Genomic DNA, 23,133 nt, shown 5'->3' on the forward strand with positions numbered 1-23,133 from the left:
CAAGAAGAAAGGGTTATTTTGTGTGATATCTTTTATTAGTCCAAATGCATGGTTAGGATAGACTTATGCCACCTATGTAGGTATTATGTTTCTACCAGAAGAATCATGGCTTTTTCAGTACAAACCAGGAGTGTATAGGTGTTTACACAATTTCTTCCAGTACTAAAATGTATGTCATATGAGAAAAATAACCTATCCCTAACATGGTGGAAATCACTTTTGGGGAGAACAAAGTTATGTCCACTTTGGAAACGCTTGACACTTCTTGGGAAACAGGAGAAGTTGAGTAGCAGGGAAAGGCTCCTTGTGCCTTCCAGAGATTGGGGTTATCCTGGTTTGGGGAAGGCAGGGAAACCATCTGATCCCACCCACATATAAGCCAGGAGTGGAAGGGAGGAGAGAAGCTGAGCAGAGGAGCGGCTGGCTCTTCTTCCTTACCCACTCCTCAGATCAGGGTCCCTGGTTGGAGAAGTTGATAGAGGGAGGAGATGTTGGTGGGCTGCTTCTTCACTTGGCTCCATAAGACCAGGAACAGAACAGAGGAACAGCGACTTGCTGTTCTGTGGCTGTTCCCCAAGCCAGGATCCTGGAGAGTGGGTGGGGGTCTTTGCCCAGTTCTCACTCTATTCCTGATTTCTCAGACATTTCTTGGAAACTTCCAGTGGTAGAAATAAACACCTGCTAATGGCCTTAAACAGTCTTGTAGGTAGCACAGTACCATAATGTACCCTGAGATGAGAGCTGAAGGAATGTATTGTGGTACCCAAAAACTTGTCTAAATCTGTCCCATCCATGCAATTAGTCCATAAGAGATCACCCACAAAAATCCTTGCCTCAAAGACAATTAAGCTTATTATTTTACTTTCATAATATATGAAAAAAATAGCATTCAAAATAGGTTAAGTTGAACACTAGACACAGGTCTATATTTACTTCTGACTTCTGTCTCTGCAGTCTAACAGCTTTACCCATTCTCCATACTAATGTAAAATTCCATATGTGATTTCAGACAAACCTCAGATTCTGCTGTTTATATCAGCTGTAATTTGCTCCAGACTTTTTTTTATGCTAGAGACCACACAAAAGCTTTTTAGATTTATTTTATTTTATAAGCTTCTGGTACTTGGTAAATCATAGATTTAGAACATTCCTTTCCACAGTTGGTATCACTTCTCAGTAAATAATAACTTCTCTTCCAAAGGTAATGGTGGTTTTTTTCCTTTTGTGAATAAAATATTTAGCCAGAGGATTGCACTTCAGAGATTGTGTATACTATTTTTTTCCCTACTCACCTCCATTACATTCAAAATGTAATTTCTTTTACAAAAATGTAAAAGAAGATATATATATATATATACATATATATATATATATATATACACACACACACACACACATATATGCAATCACATGCTGCGTCTACATGAGACTATGACTACTGTGCAGTTGCATCACATGGCAGAAAGTGTGACACGACATTACTGCACAGTAGTCTCAGGCTACTACACAGTCAGCATCACAAAAAGAGCCATTCAGAGATGCTACTACTCAGTAACTCTGGGTACTGGGTACATGTTTATACAAGTACTAAATGACTGCATAGTAACATCTGTGCAGTCAGTATCTCATATAGATGCAGCCACAGTGACTAAAAAAAAGCCATAGTTGAAGGTGATCTGATCTCTACTACTTTCTGGGAATTATTTGTCAGTCCTCATGTCAAACTGCAGTTGCCAAAAATTACAAGCATCCTTTTCTATCAGAAAATATTGATGAAGCTGGAGAGGTGGCAGACTTAAGCCTTTAAAATGAAAAGGCTAGAGGTTGAAGACTAGCTCAAGACAGATGAGAATTTAGAGGCAAAGGTGGTGTTTTCCAAAACCATCCAGGAAATTTAGCTGTAGAACTGACATCAGAATTAATGTTGTAATGTGGCCGTAATCAAGAGGGCCTTAATCAGGGTACATTCCTGTTGATGTCCATGCATTTCAAAATTGGAATAAATAAGTGTTGGGGGGATAAAAGGACACACTTTATTGGTTTAACTCAAAAGAGCTGAATACAGACACAAGACAAAAGGGGATTGAAAGAGTATTTATATTTACCCTTTCCAGATGGCTTTGCATGAGCTGTAGCTTCAGTTGGTGAGTTACTGCAGGCAGACAACAAGTGATAATGAATTGCTTATTGTATATGCAGATTAGGAAACGGGACAAAGTACAAAAGCAATGAAGAAGACCTGTCATCTGTTCACTAAAACAAAACAAAACACAAAGTCAAGCCTATTTCTTATGTTTAATGATGTTGTGATCAGCAAAAATAGTAAAATGTATGTATGTAATCATTAATAATTTCATTTATGGTGCTTCCTACTGCTGCCAAAAAGTGTGGGTAATATGCAATATAATGAACCAAACTAAAATGATCTTATGTTAAAATGAAAAGAACTGCAAACAAATAAATAAACACGGTAGTAAAAGAAGCATGAGGGTGAGGATGGTATTAAATGTAGCATAGGACCATCAGTGATCAGAATATAAAGGATGAAGGTTGCAGAGACAGAAACTGAAACCTGTCTAGAGCCAGGGCTTCCAGGAAGCCTAGATCTTCTCCTTGCCAGTTCTACAGCAAAGTACCCAGTACAATATAAGCACATATTTTGAATCGTTTTTTTTTTTTCTAAGCACCCAAAAAATGCAGTGACGTAGGAGCAGCTGATCAGGCATTGGGATTTGTGAAATCTATTGATAGCTCTGACATATTTTGCTGATTCAATCTTGTGACTGCGAAGGCAGGGACCCCTTTCCTCCCACCCCTCCCCCACTCCTGCTCTTTGAACCCAAGTGCTCCACCCCTCCTCTGGCCCTGGGAACCTTGCTCCCCCGCCCCCAAGAGGCTTGCCCGGGTTCTAACTCTGATTATGTCACTGGGGGCAGAAGTGCCCAGTTATGCCTCTTCAGTTAGACTAGCCGATGACCAGGCTGCCAGACTCAATGATGGTTTGAATCTTTCAGGAAGAGACATTTTGATTATTTCTAAACTATTTCCTAAGATTTTTCCATTCTGTGGAGCATTTTTTTAAATCTATTTTGTTTTTTAAATGCAACTTTTTTTCCCAGAATCCCTTCCAGAAGGGCTGCAGGGCTTGCAGCTGTGGCAGTAGGTGGTATACCCCTGCAGCCAGGAGCCCTGTCAGCTTCTGGGGCTCCCAGTAGCAGGAGAACACCTGACCACATATTCAGTTCATGGTACGATAAGAATAAGCCACAAAATTGTTACATATTTTTGTAGCTTTATAGCTTATACTTTCTTTTATCATTCCATTAATTGGTTGGATGTGTGGTTGGGTAAGAACTTAAGACATGATTAACATCATACCACAAGTGTAATGTTTAGATGGGGTCTTAGAGAAGACATCGCAGGGATACTTTATGGCTATTTCTACAAATTTGGAAACATTTGATTAAAGCTACATTGGGATGATGAAGCTGTTTTTCTCTTTATTCTTTTGGCCTTTTCTCTTTCTCATAGTTAGTCGATGAGGAATGGACAAAAGATATTTGGTAAAGGGGTTTCAAAATATACATTTCTTAGCTGAGAAATGCTGTGGCAAGCACAAACTTGTGGTTTTTTCTCATTCCTTTGTTTTAATAAAACCTGGCAGGTGAGTCTTAAATTTACATGATGGAGCATATGGTAGCATATACTCACTTTCATGCCAGAATGCAGTCAGGAAAACTGTACATTTTTTATTAATTGTAAGTAGTATAAAGTATCTTTCTTTAAACTTGTACTCTAGCCTGTAAGTTAGAGTTTAGTCTGAGCATTCTCTTTTCTTCTAAGAAATCACTTAACCACATGCTTAAGTTTAGGCAGTCCAACAGTCCAGGTAAAAGCTGCTCCCATTGAAATTAAATGGATTGTTCACATGTCCAAAATCAATCAACTGAGCACTTCCCCGGTGTGACAGCATGGTTCCATCATACCTTATGTAGGCTTGAGCCTATAATAAGCAATCTCCAGTTTTCCAAGCTGAAAATGGAAATGTATCAATACAAATTATACTAGTAGGTAGTTTTAGTTTTCAACAAAACTCAACAAGAACAGCACAATAGCAAGTTTAGTTGGGTGAGATGATCTAATAAGCTGCTTACTCCCCAACTTCCAGTCAGTTTTAGATTGTTTCCCACTTTCCATTAACATTGTTTTCTTTTTTTTTTTTAATGATGATGATTTTATGTTTTAAGTGAAAGGGATTTGGGTGATGAGGCTTCCCTTGACAGTTAAACAGCTAATAACTAAAACAAAAAGAGCTGTAGGAATTTCATAGCTGAATCACATTTGCATTTTATCACTTGACTTATTGGAAATCCTCACTCACCCAGGTGGCAATGAAAGTTATCTGAATGCCTCCTATGAAGGAAGACACTTCTATCCACATGCAGCAGCTCGCCCACCACTGATTTTGACTGTCAGGCTAGAGGCCAAACTAAATGAGCTACAATGACACTAGAAAATAAATAATAATGAAAAAAAAAACCCGTTGTCTCTGCTTGTTTCTAGTGAAAAGAGCTAGTGATTTTTCTCTATTAAGGTGTCCCATTTTCTGAAGGAGCAGATTTTTCCAGAGGAACATTTGCTCATTTTAGACTTGAATTTGAGCAAAATGAATTGTTTTTTCAAAGGTTACTTGAAGGATAAGAAATCACTCCTCAGTGCTGTGTATTAGTCTATTTATTTTACATTCTTTTTTTGAGTAGTAATGTGTGTGTGAGAGAGAAAACAAAAATTGGTTTTTAAGTACTTCTAGGAAAAAATCCAGTTTTTTCTTCATCTTGTTTTTATAGTTTCTAAATTAATATCTGTCTATTTTAATGGATGTCAAAATGAAAGGTGATTATAAGATTAAAGGTATTTATGGAGATTCTGAAACTAGACAAGCTTTAATTCTGCAGGGGGTTTTTTGAGAAAATTTAAAACAGAATCTTGCTTTTTTTTAAATGCAGATACATATTAATATGAGTTTCATATTTATTCAGTACCCTTAGATATAAAATTTAAAAATTTTAAATATTCAAACATGGGAGATAACATTGCTGAAACTTTTTACACAAATAACAAGTGACTGAAAAATAACATTTCATGACTAGCCATGATTTTGGGTCAAATTTACTGAAGAGTTTTCACCAAAAGGAGGTGGACTCCTAATACCAGAACACATGTAGACGGTGACGTTATGCAGCAGAGCTAATTAGTCAACTGCAGTTAAGTGCACTTGTAGATGCACCCAGTGGATTGGCAATGATTAGGAGGTGCACATGGGTGCATAAGCACCCCCTGAGATAGACCCTGCCCCCCCGGAAATACCTGCTGTGAAACTGGAAGTGCCGGTGGAAGTGCACTTCTGGTTTCACTGCTGGTGGTTCCGCACTCAGTGATCAGCCACGGGGGGACCCCGCCCCCCGTCAGCAATCTGGTGCCCCCCACAGCTCAGAGGCACCAGTTGCCTATGACCCAGTGTCACATAAGTTGCCTTCTACCTCCACATTCTCAGCCAATTCTTCTGTTTATGAGCAGCAAATCAAAGAACTTCCTCCCTACTTGGCCTCTCTAACATCTGTGCCAAAAAGTTATCCCCAACATACTGCAAGCTTTTGCTGAACTCCTTGTGCACTGCTGTATTTCCGACTCAGCAGATGTTCCATCCATTGAAGTATGCCATGGGAACCAGGTCCTGCAATTTGGAAGCTTCCATCAGTTGATTAAAGAATGCCTCATCCTTCCTCCTGGTTTGGTGAACTAGAGAAGATGCCCACCATGGCATCCCCTTCTTTCTCTCCTCTTATCTTTTCCACAGAGATTTCAATGGACTTACCTTCTACTTTGTTACCATCACTAAAATATTATCTTCTCTACCCTGAAGCACATCAACTGCTTAACAGTTCATAATGAAACCATCCATAGTTCAGGATAGGAAATTACAGAGAATATTTGGATGGTACAATGCGTTCTGGTAAACTGAATTCTGGCCAAAATGCTAGATTAAAATAAATGGCAAGAAGGGAGATGGGATTTTAAATGACTGTAGCCACTAACACGATTCTTAGGAATCAGTTTAGTTATACCTAATAAGGAGCTGTACACATGCTGCATTGCAGGTTCCCATCCAGCAAGTGACTAAGTGTTGTTAAAGTAAAATGTTCCTTTAATAGGCTGCCAGCTACACATAATCATCATTTTAGGTGGATCTTCTGGCAATGGCAGGTGCAGAGGGGAGGGTGCAGGAGCTTGTTTTTTCCTCCTTTATTTTATGTAGCTCAAGAACTGGTGGTTCTTGTTCCTTGTTGCCACTGAAGATTGGGTCCTTTGTGGACTACAGGCTGTAGCAGCAGCAGGCAGAGTTTATTTTGAGCCTCCAAAGCAAATAAGCATTTTCCTCCCAACTCTCTGCACCTTTCCACTTCTCCCCTTCAGCACCCAGTGGCATCGTCGCCTCCCATTCCCCTCTCCAACAAGGTTTACATCTGCTAAGCCTCTGAGCACTAAAGGGCAGGGTGGCAGAGAGCACCATTTCCATTGTCCCTACCCCTTCCCCACTCAGGAACTTCAGCTCTGGACAGTGGCAGCCACAAGGAGTGTCCCCTTCCTGCACTTGCTTCCTGCCGTGTTTCCCAGTGTTCCCAGGCAGTCAGGAACAGGAGCAGGAAGATGGTACCCACCTGCTATTGCCACTGTTCCTAGCTGAGCTTGGAGTCCTGCATAGCTGCTCCCTGCCATCCCCAGTCAGAGGGCTCTAATGGGGAAGGAGAAACTCTGGGGCTCCCTCTATGTGTGGGTCAGCTGGGGACAGTGGTTGCAATGGCAGAGGAGAGGTTCTCTCCTTCCCACACCCAGAAGCATAATTAGTAGTTTTTGTGCCCTGGCAAACCCTGTGGGAGAAAGGGGAAGGGAGGTGGCAAGAGCAGGATGAGGGGAGTGGGAGTCTTACCTATTTCAGAAAAGGTCCCCAGCTGCTGCTGCCATGGTGCCATCTACCCATGGTGGGGAGTGGAGATCTGAAAGCCAGGCAGTTTGTAGTTAATGATGTATAGATGGCAGCTCCTATACCCCACTTTTAAAAATCATAGATCTGCATGTGGCTTCTGGAGGCTTTTAGGTTTGCTTCTGAATTATGATCAAATGAACACTGATCTGTCTTGTAAAGCTATGAGGAATCCATTTTTTGTCAAGTGTGAATCATTGAGAAATCTTCCCTCCCCCCCACCCCGGTACTGAATTTGGTCACACAGTCAAAATCAAGGAAAGCTACAGGAAACAAACATTGAATGATACAGCTGGAAAGGACTTCAGTGGTCATCTCATTCAACCTCCTGTGCAAAATGGACCATTACTGTTTATCAGAAACAATATTTGGATTATATCAACTAAGCATATCGTATCAACATTTTGATAATTTTGTAATCTTGTTTGATTTTATTTTTTAACTCTTTTAGTATAAATTAACTGCAATTTCAAACTAAATCTTTTCATTTAGATAATATCGAAGCCTTCTATTTATTGATGTATTTATTGATTTTTCCGTGAGGAGATTAATCTAATGCACTTCTCTTTCTGTAAATAGCTTCATTTTCAATAAAACACTGTTTTTTTAGGAAAAAGAAACATTTCTTCCAAAAATTTCCAACCAGCTCAACTTTTAGTTGGTTATAGTGACAGCTGGTTCAGAACATTATTGCAGAAATATTCAGGACATTTGGCTTCATTTGCAAATGGAATAATGTAAATACTGTATATTTGTTTTTCCAAATGTGATCTGAACAAGATTTTTAAGTTTCAGTGAAGGTCTCTCTTTCATTTTCTCAACTTTTGTCATTTTATTCTGAGTCTCAAAATACTTATTTTTTATAATACACCAGTTCCCAGAAACAAATGTTGATGTAACCATCTCAGATTTTTTTAAAAGGTGTGGAGAAAGTCTTGAAAAATTGAAACAGAAAGAAAAGTTCTTCAAAACCTTAAGGCAGTTACTTAAAGAGAGCATATTTTTTCATTACTCAAAACATTTATTCTCCTGGGTTTTCAGGATAATTCAAAGATTTTTGGAATATTTGGAGCTGTTATTACTCATTTTTAAATTCAGATCTGCCCTGCAATATTAGACATCAAAATATCTCAGTGTCCTGCTAATCAGGGAAAATGAATGCTGGAAATGATCATAAATTAAAACATTGAAAGTCTAGAAAATCTAGTTTCACTAAAATGAGTAGGATGCGTAGAACAATGCAAAACCAAAGGGTGACCATTTTAATTTACATTTTTGTATTTGAAGGCTATCACATAGCAGTAATAATGACATCTTTCCTGTTTAAATGTGATTTTTTTTCTTTCTAGTGTCCCTTTCTAAAAAATAAATCAAAAGACTAGCTTCTTTCTAATTCTTACACCCTTTTGGATGCATAGGACACAGGTCATTTGCCTGGAGAGAACATTAGTTTAATGAATCACAACTAGCCACAGTGATATATAACTTTTTAAATGATTTCTGAACTGGAATAGATAAAAACCAGAATGTGGCACATACTGATTCAGGATAGATTATGAACACAACAAAGCAAGCCTGGAGGGAAAAAAGGTGAAAAGAGTATTGAATTATATTATGATTAGGATGATATCATGCATACCAGCCATTGAATAAACACATGTAATTATTCTGACTTCATCTTCTATTGGCACACAGTAATAACTGTCAACCTGCAGAACATCTGATAACAATGTGATACGGGAAATAATAGCTGAGCATGTTGGAACTGAAAAGGAATGCAAAACAGCAGTTGTTTGAAGAGAAAGCAGGAATTCATGGCCCAAATACAGGTGTACAGGTTGCTAACAGTTGTCTTAAGAATATTCTTACACAAAGAACCTGAATCTCTTTGTTCGCTAGCAATAGCTGTCCAAACAAATATGTAATCAAGAAAGGTATGTTGTCAGTACGTAAACATTTTATTTTTGTAAATTTAAGACAAGGGAATTTGTTGTCAATGGGTAATAATCCTCTTTATGTATAATAATTCAATATGTAAACACAGTTATTTTTGGACAGGCCTGTAGAATTTAAAAATTATAGAGCTGTGTGAATCAAATGACCACCTTCTGGGAGTATGTAAAATCTAATGTTTTCTTGATTATTCACAAATTTAATATAAAGTTATTGTCATTTTCATTCAGATACGAGGTCTCTCTGCCACTCATTGAAGCCTATTTGACTGGAAAGGGGCAAATGTAATATTTCTTCGTGTTTCATCATAGACCATATCTTATCTCTTGCTTTACCATTTTGAAGAGCCCAGAAGAAAAATGAATACTAAAGGAAGCCTCCACAGCTCCTGTTGAATACTGAGTCAAACCCTACAGAAGCTATTTGGCAGTGGGGGCCTTAGGGTTGTTGGGGCCCTGGGCAAGAGCGTCATTTGGAGCTCCTTAGAGGTTTAGTTTTGATGACCTATAAGCAAGTAGGACATTTGTTGTAAAATGTCGGGGCCCCTTGAACTGTGGGGCCACAGGCGATGGCCCAATCTCTTCTCCCCTAAGGCCGCCACTGTATCTGGGAGAGTGCCAATGATGTTGCTATAGATAAGGACAGAGACACAGGGACAGAATTAGAGCCAATGTGTCAACTAAAAGTAAGCCAGGCAGGTACACCTGCTCTAGGATTATGGAGTGGGCTCTGCTGCTTGCAGTTCTTTAGATTTCCCCTTGCGCTGCTCTTTTATGCTGGATTTCTGTATTCAGCCTTCACATTCTTAATTTCTGTGCATTTTCACAAAGATCTAGGTTCGACTTTTTCAGGGCCTGCAGCGATGCTCCAAGCTTTGTGGTGTAAAGATATCTAACGGTTCAATTCTTGTCTTCTACAAGAAACAAAAATGAATCTTTCTAAGTGATGCAGATATACTAATGGGTGTTAAAACATGCACGCATTCACAAATCACAGTGTACTAACAGACTTACAACTCATACGCCTGGAAAATCAAAAATATATCTATATTTCTGGAGCTGTGGTTTTTCTCTGGTTTAACTGTTAAAAAGAAATTTAAAACAGATGGCACCGGTGTGATGTCACAGACGTCTGTGGAACATACTTTTGATGAATCACCTGGTAAAGTTTTGTAACTTTTATTTAAAAAAGAAAATTAGAAACATCAGTGTTGATTAAGAAAGACCTAGCCTTCTTCTAACTGTTTGCAATTTATAGACACAGATTACACAGGCTCACTGACCCACAGCAGGAAACACAAGTGTGTTCTCTGCTGCAGGAAAGATTAAATGTTCTCAGTGCTAGAACTGGGAATGTCTGTTCTGTTTAAGTTAGGTGGCCATTGTTGATCAAGCAGCAGCATGCATTGCTGGCTTTAGGGGAGCTGCAGATGGTCAGGTCCCAGCCTCTCTTGACATAATAATCACTCAGAGGATGCAGAGCATGAAAGGCCTGCAATGTATACAAAAAACGCCGGAGGTAACTGTGACTAGTGCTAATGAATTGTAGAAGGATAATTTCCTCTGGTATTTTTGTTCTTTAAACAAATCACAGCATTAAATTTCAACCCAATGACCTTTATAAAAACTCCATGGTGACTAATTATAAGAAAACTAGGAGCATCTACTATTAGTAGAGATAGGATTGTTATTCAATAACCTTGCACATCCAGTGGTGTTCCAAATCCACAGTGATTAGACTGGGGGGGGAGGAGGGTGTCTCCTGAAGGTTGTTTCAGATTGCTGCTGGCGTCTTGCTGCTGAGTTCTGTATATTCAATGCCACAATGTCAGCAGCTTGAAATTCCCTGTCTGGTTTTTATGCAGCTAATAATCTTCAATTTAATGTCATTTGCAAAGAAAGAGAGCAAGAAGTAGGTGTTTTCAAAGAAGGGATGTTTTTTGCAGCTTTCCTTTTAATGGAGGTTCGCACAGAATGTGCTCTTGTGTTGCTCACCCGCAGCAACCAGTCATGTACTGACAAACCAACTTGCTGAAGCTACTGTGATTGAGACTCATGATAATTATAGACACAAAACACACAGCCATCTGTCAACACCTTCCTATTGTATACCTATACTTTTGTTTTTCCAGAATGTAGCAACAGGTATAGAGGAATCAGTGTGCAGGCCACAGATTTCTGCACAGAGCCATGCTCTTCACTCTCTCTCACCAGTGAAAGAGGGAATTCTGTTGTATTTCAGACCTGCTGTGGCAGGGAAGGCTGCTACTCTCATGCTCAGTTTATTTTTACATACAGGAGAAATTAATGAGGAAAGAGCAAGACAAAAAAACAAGCTAGTCTTTGTAGGGATACTGTTTTTGGATGCTGCTATAATTTCATTCCTAAATGGTGACTAATGAAGCCATAAAATTAATTCTCAGTCTTAGCACCTGTGATTTTTGTTGTAAGAAAATTGTAGTTCCCAAGTGATTCAGGGACAAATGACTTTGGAAGGTCTTTGTCACTGGCAAAACAAAGCAAAGCAAAACAAAACAAAACAAAAACAACACAAGCCTGATTTTCCCAATGTAGATGCTCTGCTCCATAAAGAAGAATTGTTTCAAAGGCAGTTCTTTAAAGTTTGGTTATTGGAAGAATCTCAGATAGAAACTAGGCAGTTGTACAAGCTCTTTTGAAAACGGGTTTTTGTCTTGAGCAAGATTTGTGTGAATGGATCTTCCTAAATGAAACAATAATTCAAGGTGCTTGAAGTTGTAAACAACTCAATTACCATGTAATCTAGCCTTATTACAAAGCTATAGGTAAATTAATACATTAGGGTAAGGGCAAATCTTTCAGGAGGTAGAGGTCAATTCGCAAACAGCAGACATATACAGCTGAGATATCATACCCTTGTGCCTGCAAAGGACTGTACTGTAAGCAGGCTGTGAGGAAGACAATCTGCTTTGTCCAACTCCTCCAAAATGGTTTCACTTTGTTTCACAAAGATTGCTTTAGTCCCAAGGATGATGTTGGGCAGCTCTTCCAAATATCCTCTCAGTTTATAAAATAAAATCGCACTTATTCCATTGCATCACTTAAAGCCTTAATGGTTCTTTCTATAATTAATTGCATGGCCAGATGTGGTAAAGCACATGCATTTGTGTACATGGACCTTCCTTAAAAAATGCAATAATCAGGATGTGGTAATTCAAAATTTAGGTTGCACAATCTAGCTTTTCCTTTTTGTAGCCTAGCACCCCTGTTTGTGATAGATCCTTCCACCAAAACACTCTACATTTCTGTTTCTAGATTAAACAACAATATCCTCTCAAAATCTTCTTACTCGTGTAGAAACAGAGTAACAATTTATGCACCTACAACCTGGCTCTAAGGGTCTAGACAAATGTACTTCTACTCACTTTACAAAGGGTGGGCAAGTGTTGCTTGAGAGTACATACAGCTGTTATGATCTAACTGCTACATCTACATTTCTGTGGCAATATAAGCTAGCTAAATCTTGGACCCACACTTGGACCCTGAGTGAAGCAAGTGACAGCAGTTTTGTTACACTTGTGTCACTACAGAATCATACAGTTGCAGGACTGAAGCTGAACAGTTGCATGCTATCAGCTCCTATCGGTATCCCTTCATATTGGCACAGTTGTTACATCTATCTATATCCTAACTTAAGTGTTGGCCAACCTATGGCATACATGCCTGTTGGTGACATTTAGGGGGTGCATGCAGATGCACATGCACCCAGAGGTTAGCAATGCACCCCCAGCAAAAAGGCACCGCCAGCAGTGTTACCACTGGCCACTCTCCCCTTGCCACCAACACTATTGGCGGCATCTGCAGGCGGTCTGGCCACTACTGATGTTGCCGGTAGCATTTGCAGGTGATTGCCGACTGCCGGTTGGCACTCGCCACCCCATGGCCACCTGTGGGAGCTCCCCCCTTGCTGCTACCATGCTCCCGCTGCCAACAGCACTGCCACCACCTGTGGGAGCTCACCGTGCCCCCCCCCCCAACCTCCAGGGGCATGTGGCGTTCATGTGAATGCCACACATGGTATGGGCAGCTTCCTGGTGTGGCATGTGGCAATCTGGGAGGGGGCAGGCAGCACAGTGGCAGATAGGACAGGGAGCAGAAAATAGAGCAGCAGACTGGGCAGGGGACACAGTACAGGGAGCAGATAGCAGCAGATAGATTAGGGGAAGTGGATTGGAGTGACACTTGAGGAGAGTGTGAAGCAAAATTGTGGCACACCTGCCAAAAAAAAGTTGGTTCCCACTGTCCTAAATCATCCAACCTTTGTATATACCTACTATATTAACCTTTTTTTCTAACCCAGGGCTGTCCAGCTTCTAAATCTCTAGATGCATCATACCCCTGGGACCTTATGCAGTGCATGCTGCACCCGTCGAACCATAGGCCACCGGGCCATACCTCTGCTGCACTGCACCACCACGTGGGCAACTCCTTCCCGCTACCACTGCACCAGGTGTCCTGCCCTCTACTTCACTGCATTGATACAATACCTACCTCTGCACAAGGCATATGGATAATATCCTTCATATGAGAGCCCTGTGCTCACTCTCAGTTTCCCATGCCATGCAGTACTCCACTTCACCCTGGGGTGGAGGAAGGAAGTGGTAGCCAGAAGACAGACGGGGAGCCCAAAAACTCTGGCTTCTAAAACAGCCAGAGCAATGTGGGGAGTGGTGATGAGGCAGTTGGACTGCACTGTTCTAATCCTTTTCAGTCAAACCAAAAAGTCTTTCTCTTCTTTCCTCACACTTATACTATAACTGACAGATTCCAGCATTCGGGCGATCTTCATTTAGTCCTCTCAGACCTGATGCTATCTACTGTCCTACTCTTATTCAATGAAGTAAAGGCAGCCTGATATCTCACAGTATACTTTGAAACTCAACCACCATCCTTGTACTATCCAGTATTTAACCCTGAGGCTATCTACTGGACACGTAAACAATGTAAAATTTCTAGGGGCCAGGCTAAGGGTTCTGTATACTGGTATGAATGATTAACTGGGTGAATCTGTGCCAGCCAAGCAAAAGCCATGAGGATATTACTTCCTGAAATAGCCCCTTTCATATGTAGAACCCCAGCAGCCTCCCCTGGATCCCTGTGTGCAAGGGACGGTGGCACTGGACTGTGTTTGGCTGCTGTGTGGGGTGCACAAAGTGGTAAGACTGGGGGTCCTGCATCTACTCCCTGTATTCATGCAGTAATCAAAGACACAATTTGGTGACGGCTAGCCTAGATAAGCTTTGACTTTGCTGTACACACAGGCACAAAGATCTTTACATGTACATATAACACTGTTTTCCAGGCTAGTTATTCTAAACAACAAAAGTGACTTTGATTATCATCATAGATGCAAAACTACATCACAGTTGATTTTGCGCACAGCGGAGCGAGCAGCCTGAGCTAAGGATACTCATTCATAGATTAATAGATGTTAGGGGCTTGAAGGGACCTCTCAAGGTCTTCAAGTCCAGCCCCCCTGCACTTGGGCAGGAAAGACAGCTGGAGTCAGATGACTCCCAGCAAGGTGAGTGTCCAGACATTCTTAAAAAGATATCCAGAGTAGGTGATTGCACCGTATTTGGGGGGAGTCTATTCCAGACCCTGGACATTCAAGTTGTAAAAAGTTTTTCCTTATGTCTAATTTAAAGCAGCCTAGCAATTTATGAACATTTATCCCAATCTTCCCCTGGGGAGCCCTGGTGAACAGACCTGCTCCCAGTCCCTGATATGCACCCTTTATATACTTATAGGCTGCCACCAAGTCCCCTCTGAGTCTTTTCTTTTCCAGGCTAAGCCGACCCAAGTATCTCAACCACTAATTGTATGGCCTACTCTCCATACCTCTAATCATACATGTAGCCTTTCTTTGGACTCTCTCAATCCTCTCCACATCCTTCCTAAACTGTGGAGCCCAGAACTGGACATAGTACTCCAGCTGTGGCCTCACCAAGGCTGAGTAAAGTGGGAGGCTGAGATCCTTAGTTTTGTTTGAGATGCTTCAGTGTTTTATTTGCTTTGCCGGCTATGGCATCACATTGGTGGCTAATGTTCAATCATTGTTCTATCGAGACCCCTGGGACTCTTTAGGTTGTGTTGCCAGTAAGTGTAGCGCTGTTGAACCTGTAAGCATGTTGGGGATTGTTTCTCCCCAGGTGGAGCACTTTATACTTCTAGTTGTGGAAGTATAAGACGTTACTGGCTTTCAAATATTTGGGCTTTGTTTATAATTACAATATAACACAGAGGGTTTTTTCACTTCTTACAGCCTTCATCTAGTTTGTGGTTGTGAGGAAACCTAAAAGAATCTTTAACTCTGGCTGCATTTATCTGCCCATCATTTGTAAACCTGACTTGCTGCAGGAATTGAAAGCTGCTGATTAATTTTTTAACCCAATATATTGTAATACTAGTCTTTCACAGTTTAACATGATCCTTTCTATATTCTCATTTTTTGGCATGTATGAAATCCCAATTACATATTGATGGATATATCATTTTGCCTCATCCAGTAGCTCTGAAGTATATTTAAACTATTTTACACTTTTTTTTTTTACAGGCACTGCAATAAAGTTTTGTGGCTGACTAAAGTCAGAGGCAAATTACACTATTTCTTTACAATTCTAATTAAACTGCTAATTGGTACTGGAGCTTTTTAATACCTGACATTTAGTACAAGTAAATAACAACATAGTAAACAGGACTAATAAAGTTCAGCAGTGGTTTCTATGCTTGCAACCTTCTGAACTCTGTTCTGCTCTGGAGTGCACTTGTATATATCTATTTGGAGTCAATGGACTTTGAGTCACAATTAAAGAACCAGATGCAAACAATAGCGTTAAGGTGGATAGGTGAGTGGAGCGTGAGTCTTAGGTGTTGCTTAAAACAGGGAGCACCAGAATAGAGCTGAAAGAAGGATGAGCATTTCACTGTTCAAGAGGAAAGCAGTGGTGGGGGCTCAGGTCTGAGAGTGAAATGTAGTACTGTCAAGAGGCAGCAGGAGGCCCACAATGCAGGAGCAGAAGCTAGAATTGGATGCTGCCAAGTAGAAATGTCACCCTACCTTTTTGCTGCTGAAAACTGGTGATTTTTTTGGGTAACTGTATGTCAGATCATAGGAAAGCAGGGCTGGAAGGGATCTCAGGAGGTCTTCTAGTCCAGTCTTGTGCTCGAGGCAGAAACATCCCTGACTGAACCATCCCAGCCACGTGCGTGTACAAGCAACTCTTGAATATTTTCAAGCATCAAATTCCACATGGATGCCTACAGTGGGGGAGAAAAAAGGTGACATCTTAACTCCAGCTGTTACACTTGTGCCACATACCACCTCTTGCCAGAGCCTCTGGAGTGAAAATCTTGCAAAGAAGTTAGAGGGGAGGGAAAACGGGAGTGGGGAGGAGAGACTCCCCTGTTGCAGTCCTGGCCAGTTAGGCCTATAGATTCTAAACCTGATGCAATCAGCAAAAGTGCAGAATTTGTCCAAAAGTCAATAATACTTGTCAGAAGAAAACTGATTGAAATGAAAGATTCCTAAGGGCAGCAAGTGCCTGTCATATAGTCCTATTCAAGCAAACTCTAAATACTTAGCCTGAGTTAAGAACACTGCTCAATTTAAGAAGATGGGCCATCTTTTTTGAAGTGAAATACCAAGCTTATCAAATAACATTGAGTGAATGAAACAACAATGAACTCTAAGCAGAAAAATAATAAAGAAATAATAATCCAGTTCTTTAGCAACGTGAAAGACACCTTTCCTAGACGACATTACTATTCGGTTAACTCACCATCCTGACAATAACAAAGATATAAAAAGACATAGGTATGCCTGGTAAGTCAAGAATGACAGAATAAAACACAAGATCTGGAAAACAAACAAGCAGTCAATACCAGTGCACAGTAAAGCAGGTACTCTAGGCCTATCAATTTTTATATGCATTTGCAGATTGACTTACCAAATACTAGTGTAGGAAGATGTGAATTATACTGATAGCATGCTTGAGGAAACCAGTGATCTCAGAATCTCTTTTGCTGTATATGTCTCAGCAACACCCAATGGCAACTGCAAATAAATCCTGCTTACTGTTTTGGGTTTTGTTCTGTTTTTTAACCTTACTGCAAAATGTCAAATGCAAATGCTAAATTTTAGGAAATCAATCTATTGCACTTTGAAACAATAGTTTGTTATCTCCAAATGGAAGAATACAGTAGTATAATAACAAAAAGAAGGCTAGAAAGAAAGCGTAAGGAATTTTAAGGTTTGAAATGTTGTAACATCCAAGCAAGCTTTTCTGAAAGTCAGTAACAAGGGGTGCTTGTACATGTAATAGGGGTTTAGTCATCAAGGTTTTATTCTATGCCCCCTAAATTAAAATGGTGAAAGCAGAAGCAGTGAGGGGCCTGATCCTTCTTATCTGCAGAGTCTGCTTACCTTGTCTGTGGCTGGGTTGTTGCAATTTGCAATGTTGCAAACTAAACGATGAATTAGTAATGCTTTTTTATTTTTAATGTTACATTGCGTAAGTGAATAAAAAACTATTTTAATTGTTCTTTTTCCTTTTTTTGTTTTGTGAGTTGTTTTTCTTTTTTTTTTCTTTTGTTTTTTATTTTGTACAGATATTTTAGCTGACCAGAAGAGCAGGTAAAATTATTGTAGTTAAAGTACTGAGTCTGAAAATAAAATATAATGGAACTTGATTTGGAGTGCCTTTGAGTTGGCAGTACTTCCCTTCGTATTCCAATATGGTTTAATCATGCTCGGTGCTTAGTTCAAGCAAATCCCAGTTGTTTCAAGCAGAATATTGGGTGCTTAGCACTTTCAAAAAAGATCTGTCAGGATCAAGCCTATAATCCTTATTTAGATAACTATTCCATTGATTTCCTTTGATCTATTTATACGTATACGTATTGGGGGAGCAGGTTGTTCCAGGGCTCAGCTTGGCTCATATAACACTTCAAAAATACAAAAATTAAACCCAAAACATGTATCCAATAGTAAGTTTTTCATCTGATTTCTAAATTTCCATTTTGTTAGCGTGGACATCGTTAAATAGCGTCTAAAACACACATATTCAATTGCTTTTTCCCCATTAGATTTGAGGGAAGAGAGCAAACTTTATTAGCTGCTAGTATCTCAAACTATAAGAAAAGGTAAAGGGGAAAATAAAAAGTTAGTTGCATAGAACAAATGAAATATGCAGTTGCATGAAATAGCATAATATGCTGGGGGGGGAGAAAAACCCATATAACTGGCATTACCAAAATCTGCTGTATTAAGGATCAAGTGACCTTAAATGCCATAGGACCATTAAAAGTAATGGGGTGTGATCTCAACCCAGTGAGTGATGTGAAACCAATTCCTTCTCAGGGGCTCAAGCTGTAACTTTCACATTAATGTATTAGTATCAGTAGATGAAACATAACGGATACTACATCTCATTTACATAATGGATGAGACGGGGGAAGCAGTTCCAGATGGCTGATGAGCACCTTGAGCCAAAAGCAGAATTTTTTTGACATAGCAGCAGCCAGGAGTCTAAAGTGCTGAGATTTGTTGCCTTTAAATGGGAAGAACATTAAAACACCCCACAAGAAGTGAAGTACTGTATCCAGCAGTGGGATCTTCTCTGCTTATTGTAGTTGTGCATTTTATCATACTTTCCTGAGGTGGTGCAATTGTAGTCAGTGGTACAGACTGGGAAATCCTCTCCTCTGATCTGCCCTGCAGAACATCACTTCAAAGAGCCTACTCAGATGCTGGAATTAAACACGTTTAAGTGCTTTGTTGAAGTGGGACCTTACTCCATTTGGTGTGGACTGAGGGCTTATTTAAAATTTCTGTTGCAGTTTTCAAAAGCTTTGAAGACATTGTAGGTATCTGTAGGTTTGCATTATAGGGATCTGTTTCAGCCTGGCCCAGACAAACTATCAAATGTTTTGGAGTTGCTTTATTGGTAACTAGGGATTGGTTGTACTGGAGTTCCCTTACTGGTAGCTAGGGACTGATATATACTTTACTAAAGGAAGAAGTCTGTTCTACTAATAAAGGATTAGTGTTGTTGATGACTATTGGAGAAACCTGCTCCTAATATAAAAGACAGATCAGAACAAGCAATTAATGTTCTGTTTCATGAACATTTTGAGATTTTACAATGTTTTCTGCCTTAAATTGTAATTAAAAGTCAATATTTTGAATTTCTGCCATCAATCCAAAAATATCCCATTTGGGCCAGGTCAGTTGAAATAGCTTGTTTAGATAATTTTGATGGGAAAAGTGGGTTTTTAATTATTTTTAAAGTGGTTTTGTCCGGCAACTCTGCATCTGCATTTAAAAAAATGCATCTAAAATATGTTTCTCCTTTTTAATAGTATTAAATGGATCTTTCAAACAATTTATAACCTTCCACCATTTTGTCCAAGTCAATACTTTTGTCAAAGACTATTTAAATGAATTGACAATTTTCAATTAAAAGTGTCTTATAAAAGTTTTACTGTTTTAAATATCTCCATTCCTGCTCCTCTTCCTAATTTCAATTACGAAAATAATATTTATATATTATATATATATAAATATTTATAATTATATATATATAAATATTTATAAATATCAGCATAACTGAGGAATAAAATCAGGTCTGTAAAGTTGAGTTTACAGGATAATGGGTAATCAAAGCAGGAAAATATGTAGACTTATGACTCTTCCTTCCAACGAGCCTTAATAAGCTAATGGAGAGAAATGGAGGAGTGTTGCTAGCAAGGGAAGAATAAATGAAATACAAAATCAAAAACATTGGTTTAAATTACACTAGGATACTGTTCTGTCACATACGGATACTATAAACAAGTACTTTACTGTATTATGAAACAAACAGCATTTTGATCAAGCAACCTTTCTGTAACCTTTAATTAGAAAATATGATAATGGAATTATTCAGGGGATATGCGGAATACTTTAGTCATCTTCTTCTTTTTTCAGTCTTTTCCTTTCTTGAAAATCAGTAACAGAAAGTTGCTGTTAGTGTGATGTATTATTTTTCCCTACAGTGCTTAAGCACAATCATAGGCTGTGTATCACCTGGAATGGGGGGAAAAGTCATCAAAATGATAACAGTGTTTAAAAGTGAGGTGAAACGAGAAAGGTGCAATGCAAATGAATCTCTTTGTGCTGTGTCAAGCATAAAATGAAAGCATCCTTTATTGTGAGGAAGTGGCTATGAAACATATTTGAGTATGACAGCCAGATTTATGTTGACCTGATATTAAGTTAATATTGATTTAGATCAATGGCCAGAACATCAATAGATGTACTAATTCATATTATTATATGCTTTTGGCAGCTCTAGTTTTTTTAAGTGTAGTGAGAGATATAGTCAAAATAATTTGTCCCTAGGAGATTGTCCTATTTAGCGTTTTTGTGCTGTCTGCTCTGCCTGTCTTCTCTTAATTTATTCAAACAAACAGTTTTTCGATACTTAAATTATGTTGGCTTTTTGCTTCTCCCTCAAGATAATTGCACATCATTAAGGAGGTGGTGGAACAAGTACAATTGCAAACATCTGCTACTACGAAACAGCAACACTGTGAACTGATCTACAATAATTGAGGCTAATGGGACTTCAGTTTCATGTGAAGTAAAACTGGTCATATTATTTGCTGTAGACAAATGCCCTTATGAATTCAGCCCTTCCTTATACATATGTGCTGCAGTGTTGATTTTTCAATGTCCACATTATTTGCAAGTATTCAGAAAAAAAGCGTTTTTTCAAGTGTATTAAGTGTCCTTCTCCTGCCTAGCCTGAGGTGGGAATTGAACCTGAGAACCTGCATTTCCTGGGAACATGTGCTAACCAATAGGCCATGAGATAAGTGATAGGCAATAACTTCTCCAGCAGTATTTTTTAAGTAGATATAACTGCTTATTGTTATGGGCACAGAAGTCTTGGTATGTATTAGATGTACTCTAAGCATTCCTAACAGATTAAGGCCTGCATGAACTAGGCCTTTCTCTGCCTATTTTTTGGATCCCATTGAGACTGAGACTGGTGCAATTCAGGATGTACACAGAAACAGAATTGCTGGAACTTTCAGTTCCAAAAGGGAAGCGCTTAATGTGTTTAAGCACCTAAAGCATCAGGTAGATATGAGCAGATGGGGTAGGATAGAGTGGGAACCTGAGCACCTCAGGCACCTACACATGTACGTGTTGCCTGCTCTGACACATGCTAATTAGCATGCATCAGAGCTAATTAGCACGCTCCAGCAGCCTTGGCACCATGTGTATTCCATACCCCTGCACTTCAAAATGGTGGTGGGAGTGCATTAACTAAAACTGAATACACAAGATGCTGTGGGTGCTTTGATTAAAATGACTTCTGAGAGCTGTTCTAATTAAAGCACTCTGGAGCATATGTAAAGACACACTTCATGTCTATATAATTCCCTTGTTAAAAAAAAAAAAACCCCACACAATAACCTTCCTCCTTTATACTTCGGATTTTGAAACAGACATTTCAAAAGGAACTTCCAAAAATGTCCTGGGAAAATTTTCATGCTCAAAGCAATGCATTTAATTAATTCTTTGCACTCAGTTACCTGATGAGAGCATAAAAAATATATCTATGTTGCTTGCATTATTTTCATGGGTATAATTGTGAAGTGATTTTGCAGTTTTGGCCTTAGGGTTAAAAAACTTAAAGGTAATATACAGGGCTATTTACAAATATGAAAATCTATTTGTACACAAATTTGAGTTTTAATTTCAAAACATTCATAATTTTCTGTTTTTGTTTAATCATGTATACCTTTAAACTTTTTTCCTATATTCCTTTCTAAATTTAAATGATAACATTTTGATCATGGTCTCAATAATATTTCAAAGAAAATATTAAAAAAAGTCATGCTTTTACAAAATACAGGAAATGTTTAAAACATTGTGAATTTTTCATTACAGCTTTATTTTAGATAAATGTTTTTAAAAAATGCTAAAAAATGTAGGACAGTTCTAAGATTGGGCTAGGGTGACCTAATTGGTATAATTAAAATTCATGACCATTCATTTCTTTGTCTTAATTTTTCTAATCACTACCATATCTTTTTGCAGATAGTCTTTTACATTTATAGTTTGATATTTGAATATCAACACTTAGAGACATTCCCTAATTTAGAAGATGTGGGCATTGCAAGACGGTCACTTAGGGAGTAACCAGTTAGTTAGAGCCAAATAAAGGGTCTGCAAATTTTGCTTTCTGCTCCATGATTAAAATTTATAATTCTTCTCATTCATTGCATGCCTGTGTTTTATTGAACCGAATGATTACTGCATGGTGTCAGAAGCGGCAAATGAGAAAGACATTGAAAGAATTTGAGTTCCAAACTGGAAAAGATGTTGGAAACTGAGAGCAAATGAAACAATGCAGCCAGGTAGAAGGACAGCAGCTTCTGTAAGTGATATGCACAGTTAAGTAAAAGACAGTTAATCATGGAAATGTTGCAACGTGTATGTTGCTCTTCTACTGTCAGGCAACATAGCAGAGAACTGGAGGATGTTCAGACAGAGGCTCAAGTGGTAACTAGCAGAAGAAAACACTAACAAAGTCAAACTCTCTTCTTTCAGATTGTGGGGAGGGAAGCACTTTACCTTTGCAGAATATCAAAATGCAGTTAAGTGTAATACTGTCCCAAATGGAAGTACTATATGCCAAAAAAACAATCAGGGCCTTGTTACACCTTCTTCTGTGAGCCACACAGATGTTGATTGTTGCTAGTGGTAGCCTGGAGTTTGGAGCAGTCACACCCTTAGTCTAGAGACCTTTAACTGTCCTCCACCTGCACAGCTATGATTTGCCACTGGAGGTCTGGTAAACAGGGACAGGAATAGGAGCTGTAACAGGAGAAACCATTTTGCCAGATCCTGCAGATCTGAAACACAAAAACTTCAAGTGATGTTTAACAACATACCAGAAAAATGTTATACAGGTATGGTAGAATCAAGCAAAATCAATGAGAGGGACTGGATTTTGCCAACAAAACTGCAAGGATCAATGGTTTTATGTAAAATGGACACTGGAACTCATTTACCAGAGGATGACTAGAGGAATTTAAACATGA

This window comes from Crocodylus porosus, unplaced genomic scaffold (assembly GCF_001723895.1).
Source record: "Crocodylus porosus isolate Cpor-Errol unplaced genomic scaffold, CroPor_comp1, whole genome shotgun sequence".
NCBI classification, from domain to species: Eukaryota; Metazoa; Chordata; order Crocodylia; family Crocodylidae; genus Crocodylus; species Crocodylus porosus.